At 36.4% G+C, this 25,646-nt stretch overlaps 1 long non-coding RNA gene across 1 annotated transcript; it reads left to right on the forward strand.

The window, feature by feature from the left end:
• Nucleotides 1-12,610: 12,610 nt before the first annotated feature.
• On the forward strand, nt 12,611-19,517 carry LOC115427598 (uncharacterized). Its single transcript, XR_003936521.1, has 3 exons — nt 12,611-12,716; nt 17,558-17,562; nt 19,507-19,517. It is a non-coding gene; the product is annotated as an uncharacterized LOC115427598 (long non-coding RNA).
• The last annotated feature ends 6,129 nt before the right edge of the window (nt 19,518-25,646 follow it).

The raw sequence follows: 25,646 nt of genomic DNA on the forward strand, positions 1-25,646 counted from the left end.
ACAAGTGACGATAGGAAACAGAAACGCAAACACTGCACTACGTGATGTGATTACACTGTCCGTATATAAAACTGAGATGCAACTTCATTTAACCTATAAAGACCCAGTGCTACTTTTCCAGCAGTTCCCAAATGAATTTTTTCTCTCTATTTAAACTTTCTTAAGTGATTTATCACCATTTATTGTAATACTATCCTCTGTATTGTGCATTTTTTGTTTAAATCAGGCATTTTCCTGGATATCTAATTAGCAAGATCATGTAGATGTTCATAAAAACTCAGAGTAAATTAAACGGTTATTATATCAAAACAGAGAAAACTGAAGAAAAATGTGACTTTTTCAGCAAATCTATCAATAACTGAACATAAAACAAGTGTGTCCATCCACTGTCACTAATCCCACTCCATGGGTTCTACTGGTGAATCAATGTTGTAGAAGATGACAGTGTTTCCACGTTCACTACGGAGCCTCTGAACGTCCAAATGGGTCATATCTGATGACCATGAAAAGATGACAAACTGTATTTTACACCAATTATTTACATGTATTGATAGGATTAGCGGATCAATAGGTATTAAATATTTTAGATCAGTAGATCCTTTCGGTCACCAGTGGATATGTGGGTCTTTATGGATTAACATCTTTGCACCATACTGTATAAACAGTGTTGTGCATGTTACTTCCAAACTGTAATACAATACAGATTACCTGTTACTGTAAGTAATTCCTTACCTTACAATATTACTGTCTCAGAATTGTAATGTGTTACATGACTCCTGTATTACTTTTGAGTTACATACAGACTCTCATCATAAATGGTGCAAGTGCAGTAGAACCCCCCACCCAAGCACATCACTAAAGAAATGCGCAGTTGATGAAGAATTCTAACTAGTCATAAAAACATGAGCTTACCTTGTCATTGCTGATCACAGGGATCATGCTGACAAGCTTCTGTAAAGCAGGGTTAGGGTTAGTAATGAGCATACGTCGATGTGGCCAATGTACTGTCTTCTGCTGTCTTCACCCATTGGCTGAACACCAACAGGAAATAGAACTTTACAGATGCATTTTTGATTCCTTAACGCAGGGTTTTTCAACCTTGGAGTCGGGACCCCACGTGGGGTCACCTAAAATTTCTAGTAGTTGATAAAAAAAACAAAAAAAACCCAAAAAAACGTACTAATAAAAAATATATGGTGACTTGAGAGAGACAGTCACATACGTAAAAGACATGACAAACTGGGAAGCTGAAACTGAAGCACTGTGGTACTGTTTATCTGTCAAATGTTCATTGTGGTTGGTTTCCGATGCGGCAGCTCTTTCATAATTCATAGTTTGAGTTATTGTTTGTTCAGTATTAATTATCAGCCTTGTAAATCCAAGCTGGACTGACTGTACATATCCTGACTAAGGAAAATAAAATTCTCACTTTGTGCAGTAATCTACACCTGGCTTTTCTGCCTCCGTCCATAATAATATATATTACATAGACTAAATGTCACCTAAATTTAACATTTGTTTGCAACATAGTATAGCAAACTGTTATATGATCAAAAACAAATTAATTTTAGCTCAAAAAAATTCTCTTTTGAATGTCTGGGGTCGCCAGAAATTTGTGATGTTAAAATGGGGTCAAGAGCCAAAAAAGGCCGGGAACCACTGCCTTAATGTCTCACCGTCTTGCTGTTTTTGTTTTTGTTTTTTTCATCTGAGCAGTTAAATTATGGGTGAAAAGTCTGTTGTAATGCAAGCGCTGTTGAACATGTACCGAGTAAAATATTACTGAAAATTGATTAGTAATTCCTTTTACTACTGAATTACAGCAAAAAGTAATCTATTACTGTCATGCTTTATTTCAGTAAGATGTTTCTCCCAACACTGTAAATAAAACAGTCTTATTTTGTAACTGCAGTGTTGAATTTGATGAAATCTGCTGCAGCATGATCCCCCTCGAGCCCTGAAATAAGGGTTATCTTAAGGAGTTATGCACTGTATATACAGTGAAGGTTTTGGATTTTCCGTTGTAGACACAAAGGACAATTCTAGCCAAAAGGCAATGGCATGTATTCAGGCTTGTTAACAATGCAGAAAAGGCCATGTTCATTTTTTTTTTTTCTAGTTCAATGATAAAAAAAACAATCCCTGTGTAAGGGCAGAGAGGTGCAGTTTATTTTTTGACTCTTGCTACACTTGTTGGGATTAGAGCATTTAATTTCCTCATTGTAGCAGCAGTCGGCCTATCTAAAGAGAGTATTAAAGTGCTGTCACATGAGGTGAAATCTTGATGCGTTGACAGTTCTTGAGACAAAGATAATGGAATTTGAGCTCAAAGGGGAAAATGAAAAATACCAAGATAAGTATTCCAATTTTACTATCACATGCTTAATTAAAAATCTTCCGTTTTGATGGTGAGGATGGATTTGTGGTTTAAATGAGGGTAAGGTGTTGAACAAGGTCAGACTCACGTTGAAGGCCCATCAGAAAAATCTCATTATAGAGACATTCTTATTTGGGGAGGTTGTCTCTTACCCAAAGGAGGTGAACTACATGTTTCGACTGGTAATGATTAGATTCTCTGCAGGGGGTGAAAGCGTAGAGTGAGCACACATGGAAGAGCTTGAGCATGCAGGACCATGATGCACCACGCTCCATGTCATCATGTATGCAAAACGTGACGACACAGTGTTTCTGATGTTTATATCTACGTAACAAGATCTTTTTTTCTCCTCAGAAAATAATGATTTTTGAATGTAATCTAATTAGTTTAATCTTATTTTCCAAGTCATTTAATTTCAATTGATGTATGTCTTTCTGAGTATAACAATTGCCTTAAGTGGACACTGTTACAGCTTAAAGCAAACAAAGAAGAAATGCTTTTGATAATAGAAATAGGAAAAATAGTATAATAATACTACTACTACTACTACTACTACTACTACTAATAATAATAATAATAGGCACTGGTTACAGTAGTACAATTTAAATATCAATTACGTTTGTGCTTTTTTTCATCATCTCTGTATGAAAAACTGAAACTCTTAATTTTTTTCCACGTCTTTGTCCTGTTTATGAGACGTATTTTGGTTTTAGTTTAATTCAGGATGTGATGAGCACAGTGAAATTTGGTTATTCATATATTTATATCTCTGTACACATGATAAACACTAGTATCCTGATGATTGATTACTGTTTCATGTAGAGGCGTCTACGCAAACAGCAGTTTACAACACAACACAGTTTTTAATCTGACATTTCAGTAACAGCTTAACTTTACAATTATTTGACTAAGGTCACATCCACATTTGTAGTACATGTCAGGACTTCAGATAGAATTTTCTATTTTATCAAAATCCAGATAAGGTCTCATCCAGATTTCTGAAATTGGGCTATTATTTACTTGTGCAAAAATAAAGACATGTAAAATAAAATCCCTCTGTGTATTTTCATAAAGATATTTGATGCACATTTTGAAATTTTACATTGGGATTTTTTAGGGAAACCCTGAAAACACTGTGAATTTGAACTGTGAACTTTATTTCTTTTTTCTTAATTTATTATTTGACTGATTGATTTATCAGCTGAGTGATTGCTGCTGGTTCAACAGTTGTGGTGGACTGAAGAAGAGATGAAGTAATTCCTCTGCCTCATGTGAAAAACACATTACATTTTTGTCGGCAGATTTTGAAGAGTTCACCTCACATGTGTATAATGGAACTTCTGCTGACTGATTTAAGCAAACTACACAGCTGCTGTTCTATTAATAATAAAACAAAGAATCTAAAGTCTTCCCTCTCTTCACAATACCATGTCAACATGCCTTAAAGGGAACCTGTTGGGAATTTTCATTGCTAGCTATTTCAAAAGATCACATATAATACTAGCTGTTCCACGTACCATATGCTGCCTCTGTCCCCTTAGTGATGCAGTAATGTTATATTGTCATCACCTGGGCTGTGATGGACTGGCCACTGACCCCGTATGGGAGAAACCAGTCTAAGACATATTATTGGCCGGTGTTGTGTCGTGTCTCTAGGACAAAGGCGGAATGTAAAGCTCACAGCTTCACAAACAAGTGCAGAAATCCTGGAAATCCACTTAACCCATAAAGACCAAACCAGCAACTGGCAACCAAAATCATCTCATCACCAATCAAAAATGTTTAATAACTTATGATCCACTAATCCAGTGGTTCGCAAACTTTTTACAGTGGAGTACCCCCTGAAATATGCTCTTTTAGCCAAGTACCCCCAACTCTCGCTTCGGCATTTTTGATTGAAAAAAATTAGGCAAAATTTGTTCCTGTGCTAAAGGTGTCTGTTTATATTTTCAAAATGTTGTAAACAAACAACATATATTTAACTGTAATATATAAAAAGTAAATTTAAAAGTAAATTTTGTGTGCAAAATATAAACTGAAAAGTGCCCTCTTTCATTGATGAGAAAAATAAATAAATTGGTCATTAATTAATAAATGAACCTTTCATCAAAAAAAAGAAAAATTCTGAGCTACTCAAACTCATTTTGAATAATATAAAATAGAAATGTTCTTAAAATGTTACCAAAGCGAAAACAAGATGATTGACAATAAAACTATTATGTGAATGTATTTATTGTGTTTTATATTTCAGCGCTAATTGTCATTATTAATTTTGTATTCAATACATGAAGACTTATGTAATGTATTTTTCCCCCCAAAAATTAAGTACTTCCCGGGCTTCTTCCAAGTACCCCTGGGGGTACGTGTACCCCCCTTTGGGAATCCGTGCACTAATGCTATCATTATATATAAATAACTGGTGTAAAATGAAATTTGTCATCTTTTCATGGTCATCAGATATGACCCATTTGGACGTTTGGATGTCTCCGTAATGAACGTGGAAACACCATCATCTTCTACAACATTGATTCACCAGTAAAACCCATGGAGTTTGATCAATGATAGTGAATGGACACGCTGGGTTTATGTTCAGTTAATGATATCTTTGCTGATAAAGTCACTTTTCCTTCAGTTTGTCTATTTTTGACATAATATCCCTGAACTTTAATCTGAGCTTTTATGAGCATCTACGTGATCAGTAAATTAAATACGGGAAAATACCTGATCTTCACTTAAAATTAGAAAATGCAGAGGATAATATTATAATATATGCAGATAACACTTTAGAAAGGGTAAAGAGAGAGGGGATATAGGTCTTCATGGGTTTTTCTGCTCACTGACTGCTGCCTGTTTATTCACACTCGATCACCAGGAATCAACGATGGTATATCACTTCCAGCCGTCTGCTCCCCATAGGTTCTGCCCCCACCTGTAATGGGCATAATAAAAAGGTCCAGTGTGGTGCATTTGTGGTGATTTTTAACTGAAATTGTGCCTCTCTTGCTTATAAGTAATACACAAAGCACAATTAATATCATAAGCATGACCACTACTGGTACACTGTAATGAAACTTCTATACCACTACACAGCTGCTGTTCTATCAATTGTGAAACAAAGAATGTCAAATCTTCCCTCTCTTCACAATACCATATTAACATGCCTTAAGAAAAGAATAATGAAAATGATTTTTTTTTAAAAATTGAATATTTTTTAGTGAGAATTATTTCTATATCATTTCACACTGGTAGCCATATTATTTTAAAGTGTTTCCTTCTTTTTGCCAGGACTTCATGGTGTGTCTCTGCGTAACAACACACACAGATGTGGAGGGGATTGCATATTAGGGAGCGGAGGGACGAGTAAACGGGTAAAGTGTTGGATGCAGTTGCCACTTTCTGCCATTAGCAGCAAACAGCTGTCACCATTGATAGGCGACTGACAGACACTTTGTTCATCCAGCTGTTGTTTATACTGTTGGCTGTTTTCTTGCGCATCCCGTAGTCATTGCTTTGTGTAACATATGCGAGTAAAATAAGTTCATGTATATTAGTCAATCATGTATATTAGTTGTCTAAAGAGACAATTAAGTGAAGCAGTAAGCACCAAGATTGAGTGAGTTACAGTGGTTTTAAGAGCTGCTTTAAAATCTATGTAAATGATAGCGTTTCATAGCTTTTATAAAACAGTTATTACAAATACTTGGCAAGATTTCATAACATAAACACAACAACAAAAATGCAATGATTTATTGATGACAGATTGTCCCACTTACCAATTCAGTTCAACATTTAGCAGAATAGTTGCCAAGCGACACAGATGCACTGGTAAGGGGTGATTATTAACGTTTATCTGGATATCCTCTTTAATTGTGCAGGTATTGAAGTAGTGTTCATTATGTTACTACTCTTCTATGAGGTTGGCACCTTGCAATTAAAACACACGGTGCCAGACGACAGGATATTACTCCAGCATCCTCTCCCGTTGTAGTTTGGGCGTCCGAGATTCCCTGCCAAGATCGCAGGGATGATGTACATTTACGCCCCATCATTGACATGATTTGTTTCGCCTCTCGTCCAGAATCGTAGAGTTATAGTAGCGCAGTGCTTTGCAAGTAGTGGCTGTAGATCATCTCAGTGCTGTAGTGTTTCATTTTTCCAACTATTCCACCTCCTTAATGTCTCTCTCATGAATTCCACTTTGTCCCCTTTTGATTTTATCCCCCTCCCTCACCTTTGACCACTTAGTGTAGCCCATCCAGGAAATTAACATCCCCAACAACCTCAGACACTTTGAAGCTATTTGTTTGGGACAGTTATACAGATGTAACAGGTGTGAGACTATTTTATAATGCATTGTGTGCAGCTCATCCATTCATAAAACCATCTGTGGCCTTTGAAGTGAGGGGTCACCCAGTCCATAACTAATTGTTTCTTCATTGTTTTTATGTTCTAAATTACTGAGTGGGGGCGGGTTAGTGTCCACTGAACTGTATCATCTCAAAGTTAGAGAGAACAAAATGATGGGATGAGAGGATTATGCACAGTAAGGCCCACAGAACATCATGTGATAATCTTTTGAGTTTGATTCATGATCTATAAGATGAATAACAATGTTTTCGCACTTCTATCAAGCTAAGACATGTATTTGCACTAAGGTTTCTGGAGGGCTCAGATTGGATTTTGAGTCAATATTATTGAAGTAAATCTACTCATTGATTAACTAATCACATGGTGGTACAGTGATTAGCAGCAAGTCTGTTTACATGACCATAAAAGTCAGAGTAATCAGATAATTGTAATAATCTGATCTAACACATTTATATGCATTTAAGAAATACGATAAAAAAAAAAAAAACTTGTTTACACACTCCAGTTCATAATTGGATTTCTTTCAGAGCACATACGTACATAGTGATGGTAGACTTACATTTCCTGTTTTACTTCTGCTCACGTTTGACTACTTAACTTCCATTCTCTATGGCTACATTCAGACTGCAGGCAAATGTGGCCCAAATGTGATTTTTTTTGCCCATATGTGACCTGTATCTGATCTGTTAAAGACAATTTGAACAGCATAAATCAGATTTTTTCAAATCTGACCCACTGCTTTAATATTTGGTCCTAATTCCAATACGTATCTGATGTTTTGCAATTCGACTTCAGTCTGAACGGCCAAGTCGGATTTATCCAACCTTTACATCATTGACAAGTGATAAATGTCACAATTCTGCGTCCCAGGAGGAGGAGCGTCAGGGAAGACATATTTACTTTTGTAAACGCAGCACATGCCTGCGTGGTCACGTATTACATCAGGACCTCTTTTGCATTTGCGGGTCAGGGTTGCATTCAATTCATACTCAAAACTGATAGAAGTCGCATTTAATGTGAAATATGAACAAGCACACAAAAAAATTGGATTTCATCCAAACATCTGAATTGTGCATTAAGACCTGCTGTATGAATGTAGCCTAAAAATGTTATTGTGTTTACACATGTGCAGACATAAAAGAACAGAATACTTCAGATTAACCTGGATACATGCAGGAAGACATCAGAGTATTGGGGAAAAATCCAGGTGTGTTAATCTCATTTCTCATAATCAGATTACTGCTGTTATCTGATTAAACATATCAGATTATCCTGTTTACATGTTTACTTAAATAATCTGACAACTCCAGAAATTGGATAATAATCGGAGTATTAGTGTGCATGTAAACAGGCTCACTGTCGCCTCACAACAGTGACAGTGAAGTGCTGTTCTTGTGTATACATCTGCCCTGTATTGAACTGGTGACATGTCCAGGGTGTACCCCGTCTGCCCCAATGAATGAAAGAATGATTCCGTAATCAATAGTACACAGTCATACTTCTACATACATCTGTAAGAGCAGTGTTTCTATTAATTTCACAGGTTGCTTTTTTCCACTGGAGTTTGTTTTCTTTGCGCTGTTGCTTTGGTAAGTTCAGGCTTACTGCACATCATATTTCAGATGCTGGACGACCGGGTCCTGAAGCTACTGTAATTCTTTTGAAGTTCCATCTACAGTTCTATGCAGAAGTCTTAGGCCACCCTCAGCAATCTTGTTTTTACGCAGTTATAATGAGCATATATATTTCCCAGTCTCTTTGTTAAATTTTTTTTTAAAAAGAAAAATAAATACCGAAGAATATTGTGCACAGTATTAAAAATTCACACACAAAAAAACTACATGGAAAACACATATACACAGTCAGTATTTAGCATGATCTCTGTTCCCACGACCAAAACTAACCCAAACAATAATAAACATTGAACATGTGTTGAATGAACCCTGGTGTAAAACACTAGAGGATTAGTTCAGTCCATCTCATAATATCTGCACAAAAGGCGTTTTTCTGAGATTCTTGTTTTTAATGCTATGCTTGTTACAGAGACAGAGAAATGTATTACTACATTAAACATATTATGACTACTACTATAGCAACAAACCTACTTGTAGCCTAAAATTTTTTTGCACATTGTCAAACTACAGTCATTTTGGGACAAGATTATCAGAATTCTGGAGGGCATCTTAAACCATAAGGTCCCCAGGGATCCCTGGATTTTGTTTTTGGGTTGATCCCAGAAGGGTTAATTATAAAAGATGACATGTATCGCTTCAAAATAATGATTGTAGCCATTAAGAAGGCCATTACTAAAAACTGGTTAAAAAGGGATGCTCCAAACCAAAGGCAATGGATGGACATTATGGACAAGATCTACAGTATGGAGAAAATGACTCTCTTCTTGTGAATCAAAGCAGGTGACTGAACAAAACTGGAGGAAATGGACACTACTCAAAGACATGAACAGTGCTCACTCAACTACATGATTATTTCTGACCCATCTTTCTTTCTTTCCCCTTTTTTTTGTTGTTTGTTAATTTTGGATAATATTTCTTGTACATATAATATACAAAACCAAATAAACTAAAACTAAACTAAAAACTAAACAGAAATATAACAATTCCCTGCAGGTAAAATCTGAACACTGTTCATGCAAACATTCCTTTAAAAATTACTTCAAACTCACTTACATACAGCCAATTAATATTAATGCTGCTAACAACCCATGTAAAATACAGTTATTATAGTGATACTGGGGCCATTTACATTGATTATAATTGAGTAGGAATGTTTTGACAGTGTTGTTATTTATTCATCTTTCAGTGAGACAGTCTGTACAACCCCTTTGAAAACTGAGATGACAAATTATTGGTTAATGACAAATCAATGATGATCACACAGTCCTAATGTAGAGTTTACACATATAATTTCTTTATTTTCCTAAAAGTGCTCATACAGTTCAGGTTCATCAGCCTCATGAACAATATTTCCTTTAACAGTCGTCTGATCCGTTGATGAGCTGAAGCTAAGGATTATTCACTTTATACAACTCATGAATATGAGTTAGACTCCATGGGTTCAGTAGAAAAAATGCAAGTAGATTACTTCCCAACTGTAACCATGATGTTAGAGATGGTTTTGTCCTGTATGACCGCCTTTCTCAAACTTGGGGTCAGGTCCCAAAATCGGTTGCTGCGCTGTTTTTATCATATCACCAGTTGGCAAATATACAATATATAATAATAAAAGAAGAAGAATATTCTCTGGAAAAGTTTGTAAATTTTGACCTCACCAAAGCCGTCATCAATTCTGGATTAAAATAACAAAAAATAGAACAATGTGAAGACAATGTAAAAGACAAAAAAGATAAAACAAGACAAAGATGATGGAGAACACACAGGATAAAAACAATTCAAATATTTGAAGAGTTGAAAATCGAATTGTAGGTCATGTTCCTGGCATTTATCAGAAGCAAAATTATTTCTATCTACACAGGAAATTTACTCAAATTGAAGAAAATTCACTCTGCCTCAGCCAACATTTGGTGCTTCTCTAAAAAGAGTAAAAGTTACTCTTTGGGTAGAGCTCTTCAAACTCATTATGGAGCCAAAGTTACTCTTTTTGAGGAAAACTACTTTTGACTCTGGAAAAAATGCTCAGTAATTTTCCTTGTGTATGACTGAGTTTCTATTAGATGTTTCAGTACATGTTCTGACAATTCACCACATAATTTTGTGCATCTGAGTCCCAAGGAGACATCAAAATGATCTGTTGGATCTCCAGCTGAAACAGTTTGAAAACCAGTGCTCTATGATAATGTTCGCAAACAGCACTGGCCGAAGCAGCAGCAAAACACACTTCCTCTAGAAAAGAACATCAAAATAATCACCACTGATATTGTCTCCATAAATCGACAGAGTTATCCTCAGAGATGACAATTATGAAACATTGAGGTTTGGAAGTGCATCACACAGAATGTTGCTGCCAGTTGCCTGCAGGGCTCTAAATGGAATTCTGTGACAGTCGCCGAGCCAGTGACCGAGACTTAAAACATCAGGCGCTAACCTTGGATGCTGACGCTTTTCTTCCTGGCTGTCATCACTTACCCTAATGATTCTTCCCCTCCCAGTAGCCTCAGTCCCACCTGTTCATCTGCTACTGTCTAATTGACACTGACTGGATCTTGTCACCCAGCAAGGGACTGTTAATGAACAAACTGCTGTTAGACCACAAATTATGTGAAGCTAGCTTGGTGTTTGGAGTGGTGGAGGGCAGGCTCTGTGAGCTGTTTCCCTCCCACCCTTCAGCCCCCCTGGGGTGGAAGCCAGGCCTTTCATCCCCACCCAGGCCTCCTGCCAATGAAGCAGTGAATAATTCACCACCTTCTGGATAGATGTGTTGTAACAAAGTCTCTGCTTATTCAATGTGTTAATAACAAGACGGAAGGTCCACATTTTATTTTTACAGAAACAAAAAGGCATAATCTTCAATACCAAATTAAAAAAAAAAAAAAATTATAAGCAAATTTAAAAAAAAAAAAAAAAATCCCATGCAGCTATATCATGTTATTTTTTAATGTCAGGTACATCACTGTAGTTTTGTATTTTTTATGTGTCTTCTATTATCAGAGTTGATGGATGGACTTGACTATCTTTTCTTTTCATACTAATGGAGTCTGAAAGCAGAAAATATCACAATTAAGCATTAGTGACTCTTTTCAGTAGCAAAATGATATCTGACATAATCATAGCCTTGATTTTTATCCCTGATGCCAACTGTCTAAAGAATTCACAAACTGTATAAAGACTCACATGAATACTCTACTGTTTGGGGTGGATTACAAACAAACACATACAAAACTGATGGGAATGAGTATAAACGATGGGGGTGGAAATGTATATAATTATGTCAGCATCGCCATATGTTCCTTGGCAGCATCATGAAGCCAAGCCAGAGATAGAGAGAGAGAAAGAGAGGAGGAGGGATAGTATAAAAAAAAAAACTACTATCACCAAATAACTGTGTCCTTGTTGACAATAAGTACTTTGTTTTTCTCTGAATGTAGACACAGGATGATCAAAACAAACCAAAAAAAATCTTAGAATTGAAGCCTAAATTTGGGAATTGTAGAAATACTGTGCAGATTTCTTCTCAATCCCAAAGAAGACATTAGATATGACAGATTTAACAGGGATTTCAAAACCAGGCAAAGCATTACCAAGAATTACACCATGATTTCTGACATCTGTGAGTTTTATTTTGAGTAACCACATTCAAGAAGGCACTGGAATCAATACAAAACTTTAGAAGGATGAACAACTGAGGGTGTCATTTCACACATCAGGCAGTTTTGTTTTCTCTTGAATAAGGCTGTTGATCGGTCTCCATTGTTTTAAAATGCAGTATCTCAAGGCCTGTTGGACAAAAGATGGCACAAATGTTTTTGTGGAGTCAAGGAAGAACCGATCAGGAATTGGCAGCCACACATTCCACACATGAAGAATGTATTATACAAATGTGTAACGGCATAATATGATAATGAGGAGACATTTTATATCCAAAATATGGTATTGAGTGAACTGTATGATGGTAAAGAGTGAATGCATCTGATTGGACTTATGTTTTGTTTTTTTGTTCTGAAACACAATTTTAATTCATATTGGCAGTCTGTAAATTACAACTTATTTTGCAACTAGATATGCACCAGTAGTAAATGATGGATTGTTTTTGATAATTTACTCAATATAATGCACTGCCCAAAAAAAGGTCACACATAATATTTCATTGGACTAACTTTAGCTTCGATCAGCTGTAGCCACACAACGCTTATGCAATGTCACAATATGTGTTACAACATTTTTATTTTTTTAAATTTATTTGATTTTTATTGTTGTTTTTGAGAAACACATAACACAATTACAAACAGTAATAGAACAAACAGCAGGGGGAGGATCCAACATTCGAGTAACATTTAGTCCGCACGTACATCAATATGCTCATATACCCATATTAATGTTCTTCTTAACGGTAAAGTTTGCAGATTTGCCCCCTGTAGGAGAACATTGTTGTTATACAAAATCAGGCCTTACAGTTGAAACATAAGAGAGCCATTTTGACCAATTTTCAGCGAAGATATCAATTTTACATCTCAGTTTAAATGTGATTCTCTCCATAACATATACACTGTAAATGTGGTGGAAAAATTTACTTTTTATATTTTATACTCTTTATATGTTATACTCTTTTAATAAGTTATACTGGTAAATGCATGCTGAGTCATTGTTATGTGTGATGTTTACCACTCTGTAACACCCCCGACTCGGGAACGAAGTTCTTACCTTGAGTTAAAACCCAAACATCTAAATGTCTGGTTATGTGTTGGCGCCTGCATGCTAGATATTATTTAAACAAGGTAAGGGGTAAGAGGTCAATATGGCCTCTTCCCCCCCGGAATCGGAAGGACTATTATGGAGTGGTATGATTTACATATGGGGTTGTCATTTGGATGTCACCATTGGGGGGGTTGGATTTTTGGTCCATATAATCCTTAATATTTTCATGGTTAATCAGACTTCACTTACAGAGCTTTGTCTGTGATTGATTTCTCAATAAATGCATTTATTATTTGAACTCTAACTTTCTCCCTCTCTCTTTGTGTGGGTCATCAGTTGAACGGTAAATTTCCACGACAGTAAACTACATCTGTCCAGTCATTTATAGTAGGTGTGTCTCTTTTCAGCCATTTTCTGGTCAGGGCCTTCTTACTTGCTACTAAGAGTAATCTCAATAAATAGTTATCACTCTTTGCACACTTGAGTTCTTCTAAATCATTGAAGTACATGGTTTTAAAGTCAAAACAAATTTTAAACTTAAACACTGCCTCCACGAGGCCTTGGACACATCTCCGAAATGGAGCCACAGAGGGACATTTACAACATTTATTTAAATCCATAGTTGCATTAATTTTTTACCAAGATCTTGTATTAATGATGGAAGAGTTCGACTACTGTGTAAAGCAGTGGTTCCCAACCTTTTTTGGCTCATGACCCCATTTTAACATCACAAATTTCTGGCAACCCCAGACATTCAAAACAGATTTTTTTTTTTTTTTTTTGCTAAAATTAATTTGTTTTTGATCATGTAATAGTTTGTTACACTATGTTGCAAATAAATGTTAATTTTAGATGACATTTAGTCTATATAATGTATATTATTATGGATGGAGGCAGAAAAGTCAGGTGTAGATTACTGCACAAAGTGAGAATTTTATTTTCCTTGGTCAGGATATGTACAGTCAGTCCAGCTTGGATTTGCAAGGCTGACAATTAATACTGAATAAACAATAACTCAAACTGTGAATTATGAAAGAGCTGCTACATTTAAAACTGACTACAATGAATATTTGAAAGATAAACAGTACCACAGTGCTTCAGTTTCAGCTTCATAGTTTGTCGTCTTTTATGTATTGGGATTGTCTCTCTCAACTCACCATATATTTTTTATTAGCAATTTTTTTTTTTTTTTGTTTTTTAATCAATTAAATTTCAGGTGATCCCTTTTGAATTCCAGGCGACCCCACTTGGGGTCCCGACCCCAAAGTTGAAAAATACTAGTGTGAGGTCTTCTGCACATCCTACAGATTCTCAAAAGAGTTCAGGTCTGGACTATGTGATGGTCAATCCATCTGTCAAAATGATGTCTCAGATTCTTCTTTCAAAAATGTACCTACTGATGAACCGTGGCGTTGTCACTTTGGAATATGTCTGTATCATCAGGGAAGAAAAACCCCGTAGATGATAAAACCTGGTCCTTCAGTATATTCAGGTCCAGCTGAACTCATTGTATGGACACATGATGTTGTTGAATCTAGACCTGACCAAGTGAGCTAACCCCAGATCATAACACTGCCCCATAGGCTTGTACTGTAGCCACTAGGCATGATGGGTAATCACTTCATTCACCTCTTTTTTTTCTCCCTGATGTGTCCATCACTCTGGAACTGGATCAGTCTGGACTCATCAGACCACATTACCTGTTTGCATAGAAACCCAGTCCAATCTTTATGCTGTAATCAATGAAAAGCTACTCATTAGGTTAGTTAAAGGGTTAAAGACTTGTAAACATAAACATAACGCGCTGCACACTTTTAATACTCCTCGACCAAATATTGTGTAAGATTCTGTTGAAAGTTGCTGCCCTATAATTTAGATTAGATTGTCTTTGTGTAAAACTTATTACATACATATTTATATTTGAAGATAAGACTTTTCTGATCCCACCATGGGGAAATTTAACAGTATACAGCAGCAGTATGCAACAAGATATTATAACTGCACAAGGCCATTTGACCTTGAAAAAGTACGTCAAGATCATCCATTTTCAATAGGCTTCTGCTTCATGCCAAGACACATCCGCAGTATAAATTTGGTGTGAATATCTCCATGCATTTTTCAGATAATGAGATTACATTGTTGAATGGACAGACGGACAGACAGAAGATAAAATGATTGCAATACCCCATTCAGCCCGAAATTGGTCAAGGGGTAAAAACAGGAATTTATTCATTTATTTATTTATTTATTTAATGCCCAAGCAACAGTCAAAGAGAATTTGGGCACAAAATTGTGTGAAATAGGGAGAAGTTGTTGATTCTGGAATTTTCCAGGCTTAAACCAGTGAATGATACATTCACTTGTTGTCATTTTTAATTCATCTTAGCTATTGTTTTGTTGGTTTTCATTATAATCACTGGGTAGAACTGACAAAAAAAAAAAAAAAGAACAAAGCAATCAGTGCATAGTCCTCCATCACATTGCTAGAGAAAACAGGGCGGGTCAGTTACATCAAATCTTCCTGTGAACTGTGATGAAGCCCTCATAAACCAGAGCCAGACTCTCAGATAAATCAACACCTAAATGTCAATATGGCCTTTGGAACGCTGTATTTATAGCTCGATTACGTCACTGGACCCGCTCTTACTCACTCCGTCTATAACTGACTCGTTCCCTTTTAAGTTTCCTGTGCATTTCTACCACCTGTGCCATACGTTTCCTCTTTGGAGTTCTAAAGAGAGTGTTTGATAGGCTCTTATTTCAACCACTTAATCCAAAGAAAGTTGGATCTGTAGCCACTCACTCTTCGTCTTTTCATCCGGCTGTGCATTCAGAGAAAACAAATGTACCTCTTTAAATGTCACGGCACTGGGGTTCTTTCAATGGTGAAAGTAATGGGCCTTCAGTTTTCTATTAATAAAAAAAAAAAAAAATCTCTTTTGAGTAGCAATCAACCTCAAATAATTTCTCCTGTCTCCCCTTTTGGATGAACAGCTTTTTGATTCCTTTTCTGGGTCATGGTGTGTGTGTGTATTTGGGGGAAGATCTGACCTTTATTGCAATGTATAGACCTTTCCACAAGTTACTGACACTGAGTTCCACATATAAAGCCAGAGGGCCTCACTTCCATACAGCCAGTGTTCAGCAGTTGAACTCAAGCTTTAATATATGTTTCAAAGCTGATACAAAGACCATTAAAGTCAGCTTTACATATAATTATGACTCCAGTCGTTTTCTCATGGCTGCTGCAGTTCAGTTTACATGCTTACATACTTGGGACGTTCCCCTCCTTGGCTCTTCTTGGGAGGTGAATGTGACTTTGTCAAAGCGCGGATGTGCTACTGGTTTTAAACAGCTGGCTTTGCACAGATCAGCCTACAGCTTTGATCCCGCACTGAAAATAGATTTAAAGGTCAGTAAAGGTTGTGGCCATGAGCAGTCTTTCTGTACTGAAAACAAATTACATCTCATTCTGAAGCTATGTCATCTTTTCTAGATTTGTAGCCTCTATATGCCCTTGCTTACCATTTCAAACTCACTTTTTGCATCAGATAAACCTTATATTAACCCATAAAGACCCAAACATCCACCGTCTACCGAAACCATCTACTGATGTAAACTGTTTAACCCATAACCCTACAACGTCAAACATATCATATTTGATACATGAGTTTTGAAGCCCTCTACATGATCAGTGTGATTTTTTTTTTTCTTGAAAAACCTGATGTATACAATTAGATGCATGCAATACACAGATAATCCACCAGGGGGGAGGAATTCATTCACCAGAGGCTTTTCCAGTGACACTAGAAGATTGTCATTAATGAGGAAGGAGGCAAAACTTTGCCAATTTTGAAAAGGAATTACCAATTTTTTAGACATGTTTGTGTTATATTATGTTTTTGTTTGTTCAAAAGTAATAATATTTGAGCACTTAGACATGATGAAACTCATACATGGAAATTTAAATTATTAAAAAAAACATTTTGTTGTTCAGAAGGACCAATAAAGGCTCTAGTTTCAAAGAACTAGAATTTTCTGTCAAGTATTTAATGGTTCAGGCTTTGCAGGGATAAAGACCCAGTGCTACTTCTGTGGCGGTTCCCTAATAAATTTCTATATACAGTCGCGTAAAAAATTCTTAGACTCTCAAAAGTCATCAGAAACAATGGTTATGCAATTAAGTACTAACTCCTGTGTGTATCATGAGACTAAAACTGATGGAAAAGAAAACATGGAATGCCTAAAAGCACTGTTTTTGTCAGTACAATGCCATAGCTATTGATGTAAGAACTGAAGTGATTTTGGTTATTATCAAGAAAACCATGGAAAATGGATAGATATCAGCTCTTAAATTAAACTCTTATGAGCTATTTTTGTTGTTATCATTGTATTTGTCCAAACAAATGTACCTTTAGTTGTACCAGGCATTAAAATGAACAAGAAATTGAAGAAAACAAGGGTGGTCTGATAATTTTTTCAGTGACTGTATATTTTATATTTCTTAGGTGATTTATTACCATTTATTACAATATTATCCTCTGAATTTTGTGTTTTTTCAGTGATAATCAGATATTTTCCTATATTTGATTCACTGATCATGTAGATGTTTTAAAAGCTTAGTGTAAATACAAAGGTTATTATATTAAAACAGAGAAAACTGAAGAAAGAGTGACTTCTTCTTTAAAATCTATCATTAACTGAACATAAAACAAGTGTCTCCATCCACAGTCACTGATCAAACTCCATGGGTTTTGCAGGTGAATCAGTGTTATAGAAGATGACAGTCTTTCCATGTTCACTACGGAGCCTCTGAACGTCCAAATGGGTCATATCTGATGACCATGAAAAGATGACAAACTGTATTTTACACCAATTATTTACATGAATTGATAGGATTAGTGGATCAACAGGTGTTAAACAGTTTACATCAGTAATGGCTTTTTGGGACTTTATGGGTTAATACCTGTTGATCCACTAATCCTATCAATTCATGTAAATAATTGGTGTAAAATGCAATTTGTCATCTTTTCATGGTTATCAGATATGACCCATTTGGACCTTCAGAGGCTCCGTAGTTACCGTGGAAACACCCTCATTGTCTGCAACATTGATTCACCAGTAAAACCCATGGAGTTGGATCAATGACAGTAGATGGAGACACTGGGTTTTGGTTCAGTTAATGATAGATTTGCTGAAAAAGACACTTTTTTCCTCAGTTTTCTGTGTTTTTGATATAATAACCCTCATCTTTTCTCTGAGCTTTTATGAACATCTACATGATCAGTAAATTAAATATAAGAAAATACCTGATTTTCACTGAAAAAAAACACAAAATACAGAAGATAATATTACAATAAATGCAACAAAATCACTTAATGGAAGGTTAAATATAGAGAAAAAAAAACATTTGGGAACTGCCATAAAAGTAACAGTTCAATTCAATTTTATTTATAGAGCCCTATATCACAAGCTTGCCTCACTGGGCTTTACAGAATTAGTTGGATATGAAAACCAAACAACAGTCAAATAAACAGCAGATGAAGGAAATGGATTAATGTCTCAGGCATCCCCCGTCCTTAGACCCTCCTTCTCAGCAAGGAAAAACTCCAAAAACCCAGTGGGAAAAGAGAAACCTCAGGGAGAACCACAGTGAAGGAGAGATCCACTCCCATGGACGGACAGGCTGTAGATGCACCAGGACCGATGGACGTCCATTTGCAGATGTAGTTCCAGTCTGTAAAGATGCAGTAAGGTGGGGGCACATGACACTGGGTCCTTATAGGTTAAGTTCACCTTCCTTTTTTTTTTTTTTTTTTGTCATTCCAGATATTTCTGTACAAAATGCACTTATAGTGGAACAAGATTCCACAGGACCAAGTAAAAAGTTATGAATAATAAAAAGCAACAGTACCAGGTACTATATTAAAAAAAGTGCAATCATTTCCTGAGCAAAAAATATATGTACAAAAAAGACAGCACACCAATATGCTAAATAATAACACAAATAAATAATATACAGTGGTCATTTAAAATAGCTTTGTTGAATGACAATGAAGTGTAAAGTGTTCAAGAAAGTTGTGGCCTGTGGGAAGAAACTATAGTACCTTATTGTTATTTTGACCTGATAGATCATCTCTTACTTGACTTCATTTGTGCTCTTTAAGACACGGTATTAAAGCCCAAAACGAATAAATAATCATGGATCGTCAATATATCAATATGTGAATATACTGTATTGGGCGCCAAGCATCCATAGCATTATTAAAACATGCAGGTACATTTGTCACTGGTCAGTTGTCGATTAAAATGACTTTTTTTTTTTTTTTTGCCTTATAGGAGTATTTTTTTCTTCTTCAGTTACACGGAAAGTAAGTGCATTTCCATTAGGGACAGACCGATTGATTGGTTTAGCAAATGAATCGGCGCCAGTGGGGCATTTTATCGACTATCAATATTGGCAGAATTTGTCTCAGATAACAGCTGATAGTTGATATTAGTGGAATCACTGACATTGATTTATTCAGCTAAGTATTTATTACTTTGACTTTTATGATCAGTTCAGTAAATAAATACATTCACAATTCTAACAATAAAACTATCTTCTACCCACTTCCCTCTTGGAACCTTTGAAAGGGTGTCTGAGCCTCTGGGGAACCCTTTTGCCTGAACACCCTAGGACGAGGAAGAGAAGGCAGGTTAAACACCAACTAAAAGACAAACCATCAGTTTTTACTCAAGCTTTTTCCAACTGGGAAATCACTTGTAAATCAATGCATTTTCTGCTTATTTTAAGGAGACACTACTCTACGAAGTGTCCTCATCCTGTTTCATGTGCTTCAAGTAAGCTGAAACTAAAAACCCAAACAATTAAAATCAAAATAAACATTTGAAAACAGGGTTTTTGTTTCCAGCTAATTGTCACCTTGTGGGGAAAGCGCTGTACAATTATGTTACTATAAGAGACAGAAGCCTAGTCGTGGTGGATTGTTGTTATAATGGGTAACATTATTGTGAGGTTTTTTTTATTGTAAGTTAAGGCAAGATCAGATTTGTCCCACCATGAAAAAGACATACAGAGAAAAAAACAAGTAGAAAAACCACAAATTAGGGAAAAAAAATATGTAAAAATAGGGCAAAATTTTTGAAAACATGTACTCCTAGTTGCGCAACTCGTAGGAGATTTAGTGAAAATAAAGAAAAGACTAGAAAAATACACATAAATACTAAAAAAAATACAAAAGAAAAGAAATCAAAGAGAGCTGCTGCAACTTTCAGTGCAATCTTGGATTTTTTTTTTTTTTACTGATTCCTATCCCCGTAAATAACCACACAATGTTATGGAATACTGCTTTAGATTTTCTTAAATGGATTTTAAAACTAGCTATTACAAAGCCAGCGGTCTTAGTTCCAGACTGTCATGTCCATGTGGTGCAGAGGGTTTAGGGACACATAATGTGCTCACCTTGGTCCACTCTTGTATCTCTGTGCTGGAAAAACCTTGGCTGATCCAAATGGACCCTGGGGCAAAACAGAAGTGTCCCCAGATGGGTTTGCCTGAGGCTGTGAAAGGGAGGAGACGCAGTCTTGGCCAAACTTACCCAAGAACTGAATGAGGAAATTCATCATGGGTATGTGATCAACATGATAAATACAGCAAAGTGTTTCATCCATTTCTGGGGGAAAAAAAAGGCTGTGGCTACGTATACGGAACTCTACGAAAGTACAGAAAGACTAGGAATAGGGCATGCTTCTGATTGTCTAATTAGTGTCACGTGACCTGGAGATTCTGTATGAATAATAATGATGTCTACTCATACAGTACAATACAGACTACGTGATGTCTAAAAATACAGAATTGAGAAATTGTATCACAGAACAGTAGACGTCTAGATTACAATTTGTTATTTGCCAAGTTTTATTTACCAATATTTGTTACAGCACATTTTTTAAAGGGTATTCCATGTGCTTTTGTTTGTTAACATATGAAAACACAGCCACATGTTTCCATACATGCCGCAAATGGCACATATTCCATACAATCCTGTCCCCAAGAACACATTTTCTAAATGTACAGATTTACAACAATAGATCTCATTGTTACTTGTAATTTTCCCACAAATAGATGAGAATATATGAGAAAAACAACAAATAACTTTTAGATGTAGATCTACTAAGTGATTATTCCAAACTTTACTGAATAACTCTAAACATGCTGAGAGTTATATATAAATTACAATGGTGGATTTACCTACCGGCTGGCTATCTGGCTGACTTCATTATTTTTGGGATGTGACATATGTGATATATACATATATATGCATGGTATACATGTATATAGCCCCCCCCCCCTCCATTTGTTCTGGATCCACCACTCAATTCTATAAAGTTAGGAACATGTATATCAGAAAAGTTCAATTTTATGGACTTGTGTTTGTTTTTCTGCTTCTTGGGCAACTAAATTCATGTCCGTACAGTTCTGTCCATATCCGTAGACTTTGGGTATTTTCCATACGGTTCCATACACCTAGCCACTCCCAAAAAAAGAAAAACATCTCTGAATTTTTACATAAAAATAAGTGACTGTCTTACTTGTCACCAGCTGCTTAGATGTGAGTTAATATAATATGAACCACTTTAATGCACTTTGGGTGTTAAATGTTTCAGGTGTCAACAAATGTGCTGTAAATGTAAAAACAAAAGTAGTTTGTGAATTTGGAAACACATTAGTCCAAAAAGAAATGTTTGTAAACAGTGTTAAACATTATCATTTAATCATTTTTACTGTTACTAAGTACTAAACCTACTACTAATAATAGTCAGACCAATTCTAACAGATAGAAACAGGGATTAAAAGACAGCTAAAATGAAGATGAAAAAGTCAAATTAGAGCACAGGTGTCAAACATGCTGCCCAGGGGCCAAAACCAGCCCGCCAAGAGTTCCAATCCAGCCCGCGGGATGAATTTGCAAAGTGCAAGTTCGGGCATCGAACTCAAAAATAATATCATAATAACCTATAAATAATGACAACACCATTTTTTTGTCTTTGATGTCGTGCAAAAAACATTAAATTATGAAAATATTTACATTAAGAAACTACCCTTTTAACAATATAATGTGAATAACCTGAACAGCTATGAACAACCTGAAATGTCTAAAGAAAATTAAGTGCAATTTTAACAATTTTCTGCCTGTTACTAAATGTTTTGTGCCTTTGTAGATCTCATATATAGTGCACGTGTATAAATGATAAATTGAAGCATAATATTGATAAAACTGGACTTATATTTCTTAACAAATTTCATTTTTTTAGGTTATTCCCATCCTTTTTGTTTGGATAGTTTGTAAATGTAAAAATTGGCATAACTGAATGTTATTTTTTGCACTAAAACAATTTGTAGTTGTCATTATTTATTGGCTGTCATGCTTTTATTTTACTGGTCTGGCCCACCTCAGATTAAATTGGACTGAATATGGCCCCTGGAAGAAAATGAGTTTGACACCCCTGAATTAGAGGGACTGACAACACAATAAAAGTGTAGTCTGAAGGTTGAAACTGCCAGACGGTGGCATGTGTGATAACACAGATGGGTAAACTCCTTTAGCGCTGTAACCTATGGGGAAAAATCATTTTAATGCGCGGCATCAGGACTCACTCATATCAAACGGCTTTTCATGAAGAGGCTGATTTCCATGTTGGAATATTAATATTCATACAAGAGTACTTCTCCAGATAGTGCCATATGTTTATAGTGCATGTGTGTGTGTGGGGGGGGGGGATCCGCTGAGCATCTGCTGACATTCTGGTTCAGCAGATAAAATGTGAGACAAAGAGATGCTTTTGTTAAATAATCGGTGAAGTTTCAAATGGTTAAGAAAGAGGATGTTGTATATATTGTTTTTAACTTTTCCCATTTGTGTCTGAATGTGTTTACATGTCTGGAAAGTTGTAAATTTTTTCCTATTTTTTTCTCTTTTTTTTTCTCTTCTCTCTTCCTTTCTGGCTTTTTTTTTTTTTTTTTTTTGTCCGGCCACTTCTATCTCCTGGTGTTTGCTATTTTTCTCCTGTAATCAGACACACAGATTCATCTCTGTCGCCCTCAGACACCACCTAAATCAATTTCCCAGCACTCTCCCATCTTGGAGGGCCGCTGTCAGGGTTGGCACCTTGCAGCATGGGACACACCTTGACACACGCACACACACTTTCACCCACACATTCAGTCCCATATAAAGCACACACACCGGGGCACACACACACACTCATGCCGGTGATTCACCACATCACTGTTCTCTAATGTCTTACTTGCTTCATCTTTGCAACATCCATTTGTCACCGCTGACAGGTCCTGGCAGCAGCATCTATCCATCCTACCTTTATCCTCACTCCGTCGGCCCACACTCTGTTTTTCTCGGCCCAAACCGCCCCCTCCTCCTCCTTGCTCAGCCTCTTTCTGAACTTGAGAAGAGGAAGAAGTGAGGATGGTACACAAATATTAACCGTAGTTGATGCAGGGCCATGTCTTCAGACGACCTCAGGCTTTCATACCAGCCAGCGTGTTTAATCCCAACACAGAGCTTTGGGTTGAGCTGTAAGCCAACCAGCCAGTCAGCCATGATCAGCGGTCTCGAGGAGGGCATGTGATGCATTTGCAAGGAGGACTCGGCTCAGTCTAGCATCTGGTGGAGAATCATTTAGACATGGAGTCTTGGCTTGGATGTGTGCGAGTACCATATGTGGCTGTTATGGACCATATACATTTCCTAAATTCCAGATTATGTATGCTAAACTAAACACAAGCCTGACATAAAAAAAAAATGTAATTTGGTTTTTGTGTAAGCTTGGGATAACAATTTTACAGCACCAATTCCATAAAAAGTTGGGACACTGTAAAATGTAAACAAAAACAAAATGCAGCAATTTGCAGATCCCATAAACCCATATGTTATTCAGAATAGAACAAAGAAAACATATTGCATGTTTAACATGAGAAAATATCATTTTGAGAAAGAATAATAATAATTTGGAATTTGATGGCAGCAACCCATCTCCGAAAACTTAGGATGGGGCCATGTTTACCTCAGTATAACATCCCCTTCCTCTGTCATATTTATCATTTCATGTTGTGCCAAATGTTTTCAGTTGCTGAAGGACCTGGACCCAGGGGCGGACTGACCAGTAAGACATTCAGTCTCAAAACGACCTGTTTCATGTCATTACTCAGAAATAGGGTTGAAGATGGACCTGTGGAGTGGAATGAATGAAGAATTCAGACCCAAACATAGCATTTACAGTTTATGTAGACCACAGGGAAATGTTTTAAAATGCATAATTCCATTTAAAAAAGCAAAATATCACTCTTTTAAAAGACAAATTCATTTGTTAGTTCAGGTTGAAGATAGTTGCAGCTCAAAAGATCATGACAGGGAAAGTGAAGGGAAGTCCCAGGATGTGCCAGGGTACTCTACCCTACATCAGGATCAGGATAAACTTTATTATCCCATATGGGAAATTTGTTTTGGACAACAGTGCTACACATTGCTGCATTCACATTCAGACACATGCAATCACAAAACAACTCAGTCGCAAAATCTTGAAGTCAGCATAATCACAATTCTGTATTACACCTAGTCCATATATTGCATCATTCCCTCCAAGATACAATAAATAGAATAAATATAATTAATACAACAATTTGATTTAAAAAAGGTGGGAGTAATTTAATTCCTTAAAGAGTAAAAATTTTAAAAACAAGGAAACACATAAATAGTTAGAATATAGGTAGTTTTAAAAGTCAGACCTTAGGCAAGGTTGAATAAAAGACCGAGGACTCAGGGCCCATTAATCAAAGCTGCTTTCTTATTTAACGGTGCATAATCCTATTTTGAGACTGTAGTAGTGCTTTGTCAATAAATAAATACATTTACACAAATATTTGTTGATAGTGAAATGCTATTCTTTGTGAATCTCTTGTCTAGGCTTGTGGTAGAGTATCCTGACACGCTGGCACGTGGTTATTTAAATGCGTAATCATGTATGAGTTGTGGGCCTAAAGTTTGGAAAAAGTCCAAGGCCTTTTTTAGTCCCAGTCCGTCCCTGGCTGGACCCCGACCTGGACCTGGACCTGGTTGGCAAGTTCACCACCCAGACTCTTCCACCACAAAGCCATCCTATTATAATAGATGCAGTACATGGTTTAGCATTGTCTCACTGAAAAATGCAAGGCCTCACTGTCAAAGATGCCATTGGATGGGAGTGTAATGTTGCTTTAAAACTTGCATAGATCTTCCAGCCCTGTCGGTGTCTTTCCAGATGTTGAAGCTGCCTGTTCCAGAGGCACTAATGCACCCCCATACTATCAGATACGCGAGGCTTTTAAACTGGGTTTTGCTAACACGCCAGATGGTCCATCTCCTCTTTAGTTTGGACAATGTGACAGTTATTGTTTCCAAATCAAGTTTCAACTCTGACCACAGAACAGTCCATTTTAACCCATAAGTCCCAAACATGCACCATCTACCAAAATCATCTACTGATTTAAACTGGCTAATCCCTGTTGATCCACTAAT

Source organism: Sphaeramia orbicularis, chromosome 10, assembly GCF_902148855.1.
Source record: "Sphaeramia orbicularis chromosome 10, fSphaOr1.1, whole genome shotgun sequence".
NCBI lineage: Eukaryota > Metazoa > Chordata > Actinopteri > Kurtiformes > Apogonidae > Sphaeramia > Sphaeramia orbicularis.